Here is a 12635-nt window from a genome sequence, read left to right on the forward strand (position 1 = left end):
GTAATTAAGCTTTTTTAATTACAAGTCAGATCAATTTCCCTCTTTTGTAGCTCAGTAATGACTCATTCCAGGAAATCAATTGATATATTAAGAGGGCAACAGTAAAGTTACTGGAAGGACTTAAAAATAGACCAGATATTTTGCATACTTTGCACAAAGCACAAACCCATAAATTCAAATTAATGCATGGCGACTGGGCCAAACCTCTATGAAAGAATATATGGATCAAATTTAATATATTTGCTGTGTAATATACTGTAGGTTACTGAAGTTTGCTGAAACATGCACAGTATCTAGTGTCCTTTTTTCACGTGAATACAGCACAGGCCTATCATTACTGTAATTACTGCACTATGTCATCATGCTTTGTTTTTGGTGATAGCCACGCTGTTGAATGATGAGAATAATACTTTCTCATTTAAACAAGATGTTTATTGGATGAAACTTGTGTGAGGAGGAACTAGCAAGATGGTGTTATGTTTCAACCAGGCCCACAGCTTCATGCTTGAGATGGATTGCATCCCAAAGACTGTTCTTTGTCAGTCCATATATCAATAGATTGCTCAAGCGTACAGCTGAAAGCCTCTAAATGTTCATCTATATAAATGTTCTAAGGCAAACTGAGATCCATCCAGTCTTCGATCAGATCAGGCTGTGATCAATAATCTGCAGGCATTGTGAAATGATGTAAAATCATGTCAGATGAGGCCAGTTTGTGCAGCCTGCTTTCTGCTTCAAGTGATCTACTCATATTTACCTCAGGACTTAATATAGCGTATGCATGTTTGTAATATTTTTGTATAACTCATTCTATCCACCCAGCTGTCTGTAGTAAAATATAATTTTTTATTCTGTATAAGGATAAGATAAGAATTCATAGATGTTGTGTAAACAATATTTGTTTTTGTAAAAGTAGTCACGAAGCAGTAAAGGACTTATTGTGATATTATGTAAGTCCATGAAACAGAAGTTAGTTCACATAAGAAATTTCTTTTGTATTGTCACCCTCCCTTAACCCCAACTAGTCGCAGCAGATGGCTGCCCCTCCCTGAGAATGGAAGTTTCTTTCTGTTAAAAGGGACTTTTTCCTTCCCACTGTGTGCTCATAGGGGGTCTTCTGATTTCTCTGCATTATTGTAGGCTCTTAATTTTTCAATATAAAGAACCTTGAGCCAACTGTTGTTGTGAGACGGACGGACGGACGGACGGACGGACGGACGGACGGACGGACGGACGGACGGACGGACGGACGGACGGACAGACAGACAGACAGACAGACAGATAGATAGATAGATAGATAGATAGATAGATAGATAGATAGATAGATAGGAGACTTCACCGTGCCCTGAAACAAATATTTGTATTTCTTGCTGCTAAATTGTTTACAGTTGGTATATCAGAGCAAAGCGTCAGAAAACAGCTGTTTGCTGCATTTCTAAATGATGCTGATGATACAGCAGCTGTAGGCTCTAAACCCAAATTAATGACCTAAAACTTGCTTTAAAGCTGTGAAGAGCTCCTCGCTATGAGTGCCATTTCTCATACAAGAAGTTATGTGATCAACACGTCATGGAAGAATATTTACGATGGTGGCTTTAAAACAATAAATGATGTTAACAAAAATTTTCTTCTCAGCTGTGTATATATTATATTGGCATACACTGCAACCCCTTTGAAATGGAGTGTGATTTGTTTGTTTGTTTGTTTTGTTCTGTTTTTTTATAACACTTTATAGAGCTTTTTTAAAGCTTTTAAGAACATTAGCTCTTCATAGTGTTTTAAAAGAAACTAAAAAAAATCAGGTCACATCTATGTCTTTACATAATGTTGATAATCAAGTTATGAATGCAGGCGATAAAAGAATTTGAGTATTTTCTTCCTTTAAACTAAACTCTGACCTGGACATGGAAACAAGAAGTATCTGATTTCAGTGTCGAGAAAAGTATCAAATGTGTATGTAGTCCAGCTCTATTAAACCTCAAGAGAGCCAAACCAGATTCTCTTTCCCTGAGGTGCATAAAAACTTCTCTCTCTTCTTAGTTTTGTGCTGAAATAATCTCTGCTGAGAGCTGAGGGGCTGGAGAGGGCTTAGGATAAGTCAGAATGACAATTAGTGGAATGACACATCTTGACACATCAGACCTCCAAACACCCACTAATGAATCATAGGAGCATGTCCAGAAATAGCCCCTGCAGCCCCCGCAAAAGAACAGCCGAACGCCTGTGTCAACTCCGTTTTGCATCCTAACCTGAAACGGTATCCTTAAGCCATTTGTACTTTACGAGGGAAAGCAATCCAACGAGTCCTCTAATCTACATCTTTACACAGCTTGTTTGTCCCTATCCTCTCATATATCAGGTCTTTTAAGCAGAGGACCAGAGATTGATATTTTGGATTTGCTCAGTGAATTAATCAGAAAACAAAACAAAACACTTCTATCAATAATGAATCTCACAGCACTCTTAAAGTGGCATTAAAACAAGTCGAACATCCTACTGATGCTTACAGAAAACCCCAAATGCATTATATCTGACACACTCACCTACTTTTAAGCAATGAATTGCATAAAGATACCAGATGTAGCACAAATGATACAAATAAATCCAAATTTATATTTTACTATTTTTATTTTTTATTTTTTTGCATTTGTCAGAAGGTTCAGGTAACACTCAGCTTTTCACATTTGGAGTTCTTTAGCAATTATTTCATGGTTCACACTTTTAAGGGCTAATATGTGGACATGCATGTAAAGAAGTCCTGCCTGTCAGTAGAATATTTCAACACTGCTGTCAGAAGTGAAATACAAGAAAATACAATATTCGGTGACACAAGATTATATGCGACTCGTGAGATACTTTACCCGCATCATCTATCAGTAACCATTTAATTTGTTTCAAAATGGATTAATAATTCAAATGTTTCTGTGGTTCATTTGTTATATACAGTGAAGCAGTTGTTGATGACCACTGTTGGGGTTGGTGTTAGTCCCTCTGCTGTGTTCGTTCCTCATTTATTATGTAAGAGGCTGCTGTAAAGGACCAGCAACAGGTTTGTGTGAATGCATAAAATACAAGGCAGATCCCCTGTGCCCCTGCCACACTGCAAGCATGCCCCTGTATTAGATCTAAACATGGAAGGCTGTTTACATTATTCTAAGAACCTCCAAAACTGTGAGGGGGAAGGGCTATTTCAGGTCAGTGTAAGAGTCTCTACCACATCTTTCTGCATTCTCCTCTGGTCTGTTTAGCTGCACAGACCTACAGCACCCTGTCTCTGGTTTAAAAGTACTAGTCTTTGGTGACTTTCCTGGTTAGGAGTCAGATAGTTACCATAAGAATATCAGTCAGTCACATATTATATGAACATATTATATTCTCATAATATGTGGGGGGATGAAATTATAACCACAGAGAAGGCAATTCTAATTTTTCTTGCTACCTTATTTTAATCGGAAAATGATGAATTTTACAAAAACAAAAAAAGAGAAGCGCTTGCATCAGTGAACTTTATTAAAAAATGTTTTTTAAAAATGTACCAAAATAAACTGAAATGCATTTCTTGAGTAAAGACATCCTATTTTCCATATTATATCTGCTGGAAAATGAATGAAAACTTTGCCAAAGCTCAAATGTTAAGAGATGTACTGTTATCAAGCTAAACTTCCCACCGTTTTTGTATCACTCGCAGCGCTGATGTGATTTAGGAATATAGTACTAAGTAACAGTGGCTGGCTTTCTTCGTGTACCAAAAAATAAATATTTACATCAACAGTGATACACAACTAAATGCTATAATGAAGGCATTTTCATGCACATTTACACCCCAGTATTATTCAGGAGGCTCAGTATTTCCATTTGGGCCATGAAAACAGTGTTTCCCATCTGGTATAAGCTCCCTTCACAATTATGTGCTGGGATAGGCTCAGGATATCCTAATGTTATTTTGCTGTCACACTAAGTTCTCTATCCATAATAATATCCAAAGTATTCAGCTCAATTATGTGTGCTGAGGTATTTGTGATTAGGATATGAATATGCATATAAACAGCTTAGCCCAAAAATGACCTCAAATGGAGCGTGAGCTGGTACCAGCATTTTCTCTGAGTGACTGTGTTCTTTCGTGCAAAGTCATTTTCAGTGAAAATTTCCAATCAGCTTGACTTAATAGGCCCACCATGGATACTTGTGATTATAAACAGGCTAATATTTTCATGCTGCATATTTCTTTACTGATTAATGTCAGGGCTTTCACGCTGATATCAAAGTCACATTTTATGGATGATTAATTTTCTGCTTAGATATTGAGCAATTTATACATATAGTCAGAAGTCTGAAACTATACAGGCTCAAAACACAATCAAATTATTTTTCAATTTGACAGCTGTCATCATAAATCAGTTAAAGATGGTTTGAATCCTTCTTCCCACTTATTAATGTATTGCGATTTCAGTTATTGAATATATATATATATATATATATATATATATATATATATATATGTATGGATAGATAGATAGATAGATAGATAGATAGATAGATAGATAGATGATATGAATATATGGAAAATGGCAAAAGATAGTGCTTTCTAATCCAGGGCTCAGGGTCTTTAGGTTATTTCTGAGAGGTCACTATCAAAATAACATTTGCTTCAGTTTCAGCCTGTTATCTTCTCCTTCAATAGTACAGAAAGGGAAAAAAAGGGACCTGCAATGAGATCTGAATTGCTTTTTTCACATAAAAATGTGAGCAATATGGCTCTAACTTTAGTCAACGATTTCTTCTCTAACCTGGCGCATTCTACAGCATGTAGAGGGTTTCTAAGCAAATTGCTGTTATTTGTTAAACTTCTCCCAGAGGAGGAGGGGGTTGGACAAATGTACATCCCTGTTGGATCAGAGATGGGATCTCCTAAAATGTTATCAGCGCCCCTGGACCCGAGAGTTATAGCCTGTGAGGTATGTCTCATACTCGGTGCATTTTGAATAGGACACATGCACTCTGTCTTGCGATAACGGCTGAATCCTGGAGCGTTCGTGCCACGCATGCACCGCTGGAGCGCACGAACCCAGTCGCACCGCCCTCCTGTCCGCCTGCCGCCGGGAGGAGCTGAGGAGAGAGCAGACCGGAGCGCAGCGGTACCTTAGGGATGTGGCAGCAATGTTTTATGCTTAGAAATAACCTTTGAAATTGGCAAAGTTTGTCTTTTGCTAGAGCTAAAAGAGAATATCAAACCGCGTGTGAGAGAAAAACAAATGTCCATCGGTCGTTAGAGAAATTTCTTACGGTGCCTGCCCGCCTTCCTGGGCTCTGTCGTAGGAGATTGCGAAGCGCATCGGAGCCGGTGTCCGCGCCAGTCTAACCATCAGAAGACAAGAAAGAGAAACAGAGAAAAACAAAGAGGTCGTTGGCTCTGCAGAGCCCCCGCTGACACCTGCCTTCGGTCCACGATAGAGTCTGCCGGTGTGGAGGTGAGTGCAGATGTCATGTTTGTGGGATGTTGGCTGGTTTGATATCCAGTTGAGGTGACGGATGCTGAAGGTAAGGCCACGTGGTTACACTGATAACTGTACCAGCACGCTTGTTCGGGTTCTTATCAAGCTCTGCACAGCATGTCACCGAGATGCGGACCAAGTCATAACTTTTGCACATTACAGCCTCCCTCGCTGCACAGGCGTCACAGCATGTGGGGTTGCGTGTCTGATAACATCAAAAATGCAATAAGTCACACTCGGAGAGCGTGTGTGCAATTTCTATCCAGCCTAGCAACCAGGCAGCACCAGAGGGAAGGAGTTCACATCTTTAACTGTCTTAAAGCAGCTGTGGGAGGCTTTTATTTATTTATTTATTTTTTTAAATCTAAATAAATCATTTCTCGAACCGCCACATAAACATCCGTGACATGTGATGTCATAGCTTCGGGCTGTGCCACATTTAAAAGATCATGGCTCAGGATTCGGTAATATTGATATTAGGTTAATAAACCATAGCCATCTATTGGAATATCAAGCACGTTTTAAATTGTTCAAAAAATGTAAAAATCTTCTACAAAAGGCTTGTTGTTATGAAGATTTGGTATTTAAAAAAAAACAAACAAAAAAAACACAAATAATTATTATAAATTAAATGTCTTTGGAGTATTTTCTGACCAAACTAAGAACTTTGGACAATTTCTTTTGTGTGTCTTCTTGTAAACTTCTGCACATTTTAAAGACTTAGTCATTGTGTAACTGTAGTATTCAGTAGGGTTATATAATTACATTTTAATTGGCTGAAACTGTTCTGCAAATCAAAACAGCATCTGCATCACCTGAATAATATAACTCAACAAAAGGAGCAATAAATATGAATATGAGTGTATTATTTCAAAGCATGAACAACTTTGTCCCATACTATGATATCCACAATATGAAAAGCACAAGATGCGATTGCACTTCTGAAAGGCTGAATTAAAACTCTAACAGTAAGGCTTCACCAAAGGCATGCATTGTCCTTAAAGTCATCAAAGAATTGCATCATCTGCCAGAGCTGCTCATGGCCTGCGGTGCGAATGACAGCTCCATGGCTCATCTGAAAGGCCTGTAGCAAAACAGCAGCTCATTACAAGAGCAGCGGCTCGGGCTTCCTCTGGCGGGAGGCTGCTGGCTCATTAGGGGTCACAGAGGGGCGAGTCTCCCACTATGAGCTGCAGCTTGTTACCACGGCACTTTGTGAAATCACTGTTATTTGGAATGAATTCATTTTTACAGAAAAACTGAAGAGACGCACAAAAACCAGTATAAAACTTGTGCTATAAATAGCTTTTCAGTTTAAAGCTACAGTAAAAATGAACAAAACCCCAATGTGTGTACATTATACATTATTATATATATATATATATATATATATATATATATATATATATATATATATATATATATATATATATATATATATATATATATATATATATATATATAATTCATATATAGACACCTCTCTTCTAAATCCCTCCCATCAAACAAACATGTCTAATGTATGCGAAAATAAAGCCGATGCAATTGGCTTCACAGAATGAAGTACTTTGTTCAACCCAGTGTGCGACTATCTTTATTCCATTTGTATTCTTTATACTTCTTTATTTTACTCATCTGATCTGGTCTGAAAAGACCTGTAATTGGCCAGCCTGACACTACATTTTTCCTCAAGTCTGAAAATAGAGCCCAAAGGAGGAGAGAGAGTCGACTTCTCTCTAAGGCCTCTTGAATAACATATTGCTTATCCCAGCTTTAACAAGGCATCGTTGGTCATGGAAGTAGGCTTTGAATTAGATATATGGAACAACAACAACAACAAAATAGTTAGAATACTTCATCACTGACATTAAAAAGAAAAATAAATAAATAAATAAATAAATAATCCACTTACATACTGCAGGAGATGCTGCTTCTGATTGCCCCAGTCCTCAGTGTAAATATGTGAAGTAGGACATTTCTGATTATTCAGTGTATAATGTTGCAACTGATATCAGCTCGAAAATAAAAAAAAATAAAAAACCCATTGTCAACCAGAAGACAGCAGAAGAGACAGGGCCAACTCCACAGAAGTCATCAAATAAAAATCACAGTGTACATACATTTACATAAGATCACTGACTGGTCACTGACCCACTGTTCAAGCCTACTACATGTAGACTTCATGAACATAAACTTTACACTGCCCTGTTTGGTACAGTAATACTAGGCAAATCTCACTCTTAAGTGTGAGCATGGAGTAGAAGTCTGGCTAGAACCAACAATGGAACTACACCCCTCCCCACCCGCTCCACTCCTCCGCCTCCACCAGTTTAAAAAATGACTAGACTCCTAAAAAAAAATGAGTCATGCTTTTACATTCATTTCTACTGTCCAAGCAATTTAAATAAAGTCATACTTCTTTAAAAGGATAGAGAAACTGTGTGCTCAGGCAGAACGTAAACCTAAAATGCTCTAATCCTTTCTGCTTTCTGAATGGAATTACATGCAGGCTTATTTCTGTTGCCTTGCCACAGTTAATACAGACGTTCTATGTAGTGAAGATGGAAGTGTCCATCCTAGTAAGACATTTACACTTGAATCCATTCTCAGCTGTTTTTTTTTCCAAACATTGTCAGTATAACTTCACTCTTACTGTAGTTTATTTGAGAATTTTCTAGAACTGGCAAGCGCAACTGAAAATGCTGTGAGGATATCCCTCCTATCGTTAGACTGTTTTCAGCTTCCAAAATAAAAGAAGCGCTAATTAGATTTTTAAAAGAGTAACTTTATCCTTGTGTAAGATGCACTGAACTTTTAGCTGTCTGGAGACACTGAAAATTGCCACAGCATCCGCTCAGATAGTCTGGGCAGCCACTCACTTGATTTATCCGTGAAAGGTTAGACAAATGCCATAAATAATTGTTAGTCTGCCTCCTGACCATACTATTCCCCCTAGTGACTTACCATGTTGATTTTCTGAGGTGGCGCAGGTCATGAATTTCTGGGCAGCTCGAATCTATTGGACAGCCACTGAGCTTTGCTGTGACATGAAGGATGTGAGGCGTAAGCGTTGGAGTATGAAGGCTGCTTCAGTGATAGTGGGATCTTAGCTCTGGTATATGTTCAGTTGCTGTGAAGAAAAATCTTAATGTCAGTGCAATGACTGAATGACTGAGTTGCTGACTGGTTTCCTGGCTGGCTGAATGAGTGAAAAAATGGACTTTACTTACAGCATGCTTAACATCGATGCCAAGATTAGCACAGGAAGGAGATGAAACACTCCAGGCATGAATCCAGACTGTATATTCATACACTCAGAGATGCACTGATGTTGCTGTCAAGTGCTTAGCCGGTTCAGTGAGCATTGTGATGCAAAGCTTGAATATCATGTTTATTAAGAGAGGAGAGGAGGGGTCTCTGGCTGTGGGTATAATATTCAGCCCCATGTGCTCAGCATAATGTTTTCTTTGGGTTTTTTTTTATATCAGAGTGTTTAATTGAATTCACCTTAAATGTTGGCAGCTGTTCCTGGAGTTACTTTAACATCTCAAACTTTCTCGTTTTTTCATGATCCTGTCAACAAAAACAGGAATCCTTGCTGTAGGTAGGTTTTATCTCAATTTGATTTGACCAAACCATCTCCTGTTTAACTTGCATTACTTTTCAACTATTTGACCTCATTAGCAGCCAACAACTCTAACAAACACAGGTCAGATTAATGTATTCAGTGCAAATGGACAGCAAGAATTTCCTCAGATGGCAAGAGGGCTACAAAACTGAATCAGGTGGTGACAAAAATGACTATTCCTTAAATATAAATGTAATTAAATATATTTTAAAAAATATATTTTAAATATATTTTAAATATATTTTTAAATATATCTCTTGACCTTTACTCTCAAGAGAGATTTTTTTTGGCATTTTTTTCATAAAATATCAATTTTAAACAAAAAATACAAAATTGAAAAGGGAAGTTTTATTTTAAATTGTACAGGACTTGAATAGATGTATTTAAGTTGCATGACATAAAAAAGTCCCAAACAAATTAAAGCTATTTGAATTGAATCCACTTGTGGTTACATGTGTTAAATTTTTTGTCCACCATAGCAGAAAGAGTCGGCTTTAATGTGACAGCACTGAGCTAAAAAATAGTTCAAGCAAGAACAGCTTATTAAATCCATACCAGGAAAAATACTTATACCTATTAGCTGAATTAAGTCTTATGTTTGGAGATTGACCCGAAACTCAGTGAAGTGTTCTTTGCCTTTGTCCTGTCTACAACTATTTTCCTGCAGTTTTTCTCCTTGTGCTGCTCATTTATTATAATGTGACTTCTGGCCCAGTGGTGGCCAAGAAGAGTCATGCTCACAGTTTATTGCTGGATTTAGATTAATGAAGATAGACTATTCTTTTTATAGGAAAATTTAGGTATTTCTAAAACTAGGCCCATTTTTTGGCATTTTTCATGGTCTAATATTTTACATGGACCAAAAAACCTTTGGAATTGGTTCAATATTGCGTGAGATCATTATGACCTCAAAGTCCTGTCAGTGTAATCCCATGGAACAGCTGTCCATGTCAAAGTAAAGGTACTTGTTTGTTGCAGTGACAGGCTCAGATTGTTGAGCCAAAACGTCTGAAAATATTATGGAAAGCATTACTACAGAGATCTGTCTAACATGTTTCAGAAGTCAAGCTCATACAGAAGTCGTTCTCTGAAATCTCACAGGAGTTGAGTTGTTGCAGGAAGACAACAAGACAACAAGCTAAATGTGAGTTAGAGAGTTGCAGAGAGCTTTTGGCTCTCTGCAAAGAGGAGTGGAAAGGTATATATACATATATATACACACATATATATATATATATATATATATATATATATATATATATATATATATATATATACATATATATATACACACACACACACACACACACATACATACACATATATATATATATATATATATATATATATATATGTACACACACATATACATGGACAGCCATATATATATATATATATATATATATATATATATATATGTATGTATGTGTGTGTGTGTTAGTGTAGAGAGAGACTACAGTAAAGTCAAGTTAGAGTAAAAAAGAAATTGCTTGTGGCTACTCTTTTTCTAAATTGTGGCAAATATAGCAATCAATACTGGTCCAATTTCCTATTAACAATTTACAAATTTTGGACCCAAAAAAGAAATACCAAAATTTTCTTTAAAGGATTTATCTGTTGTTTTTGGAATATAGTCATCACCCAACAATGCCTCTTTGTAATTCTGTTATACAGCCTATTGGGTTTGGCTTGTAGTACCATAATGTATAAAACATTTAATTCTAATTAAAACTGTGCATATTAATAATCTGATGTAATGACTAACCATGCTCTTATACTCATCAAATCAATAAAAATAACCTGAAGCGCATTGTCTCTCAATTATCATTTAACAGTATAAACTCAAGGCAACAGTTCGCCACAACAACACAGATTCCCATCCTAATAACAGTAGTGTTTACATATGAACCCAAAACATGTAACCCTCACTGCTCATCACTGCATTTGTTACCTGTTGAAGTTGTGGCTCTGGCTGCTGAACTGGGGTCAGTATTCACACAGCTTTATTATCACTTTGTGCTCTTGGCTAGCTTGGCTAGTATGTTAGCGTACTGTCTGTGCATATGCTTGCAAAGAGCTCAAGTTATGATTGCAGGACAATGCAGTTGCTTCCACCCTTAATGCTGTTTGCCCTTTATCATTGTGCTGTTGTGCTTTTGTGCAATAAAAGTAAAAGTAATGTCCATATTTCCACTCCTGAAAAACTGTAGACCACCCCACTATTACCCCCGTCCTGCACATGAAATGAAATCAGATGATTGAAGCAGAACGAAAAAGGCAAATTTGTTTGATGTTTTTTTGGTTTCTATGCATCCATCATGCAGGTAACTGAGAAGCTTTTCTAATGCAAGTAACAAATTGCAACTGTAGTGTAATTAGTAAATTTTGTACATTAACGCATTACATTGCCGCTTTACTGAGAAATGTGATTACACCCAACGCTTGCTTCATAAAAGGATGTGAATACCAAGGAGTCTGGAAAGCGGCTTAATAAAGATCTCAGTATGAAGCATTACACTGTGGGGAACATCATCTACAATTTTCAAACAACTGCTAGTTTGTTCAGAAGTGGAACCTCTGTCGTTTCAAGGGCAAACTATTACAAAAACCAGTCTCCAAATTTCTGTCAAATTTTACTGAAGATTCTGTAGGCACTCTGCTACTGTTATTGTTACCAAACATTCACAATGAAGATGTGCATGGGTGCCAGTAAAAGTAATGTGTTCTAAATGGAAAAATCACAGAGAGTTTCTGTCACAACAATATTAGACATGTTTGCTGTGGACCAGAAACTATTTTAATATGTGAGGTCTTCTTTCCTAAAGTTGAAATTGATCAAGAAGTGTACAATTTCATATAGGGATAGAATCATTCGAAGCACATTAACAATGTAAGATTATGAAATTTTCTAGTCAACATCGTACCTCTTGTGGGGGATGTTAAAATGTGTAGTACAAGCAAGAAAGACTTTAACCATTGCACATAGCTAAATTATTTTTTCAGGTTAGTCAGCAATTTCATGTACTTACTTTGTCACGTCTCTAAATATTCATTTTTTAAATGCATCAGTTCTGTTTAAAGTGTATGAAATTACTTTAGCGGTGTGTTTTATCCTAACAGTTAGAGAGCATTTTAGAGAGCAGAGCTGAGATGTAATATACAGTGTATTAGAGTGGTAAGAGACTTCTTGCTATCTCTGATAAAGACTGTAGAGATGATAATGGGCACTAATGTATTGCTAGACAGCAGCACCAAAGTGCCGAAGAATCAAAGCAAGACAGTGAATTCCCTTATGAAATATGCATCAATGACAATGAAATAAGACCAAAGGCAAGCTGTGTTTGTTTGGAAAATAGGGTGGAGCGCTGGTTGAAATAGGTTGCATAACCATGCCATATTGCCATTCCTTTTTTAAAAATCTTTACACCAGCTGCTGATGAAGACACAAGCAGCTTTGATCAGCAAGAGTAGGTGCACTAACGTTGACAGTGCAGATGTGGACCTGAAGGCAACTG

The 12635-nt window shown here is 37.1% G+C and overlaps 1 protein-coding gene across 1 annotated transcript in view; it reads left to right on the plus strand.

Annotated features, from left to right (window-relative positions):
* The first annotated feature begins 4798 nt into the window (after window positions 1-4798).
* The window catches only part of mgat4c (mgat4 family member C), a 113715-nt gene continuing 105878 nt past the window's right edge, over window positions 4799-12635 (plus strand). The window contains exon 1 of the mRNA XM_063479124.1: window positions 4799-5468. The gene's annotated coding sequence lies outside the window, so the exon portion shown is untranslated. The remainder of the gene's footprint in view (window positions 5469-12635) is intronic.

The sequence above is a fragment of the Pelmatolapia mariae genome, linkage group LG7 (assembly GCF_036321145.2).
Source record: "Pelmatolapia mariae isolate MD_Pm_ZW linkage group LG7, Pm_UMD_F_2, whole genome shotgun sequence".
NCBI lineage: Eukaryota > Metazoa > Chordata > Actinopteri > Cichliformes > Cichlidae > Pelmatolapia > Pelmatolapia mariae.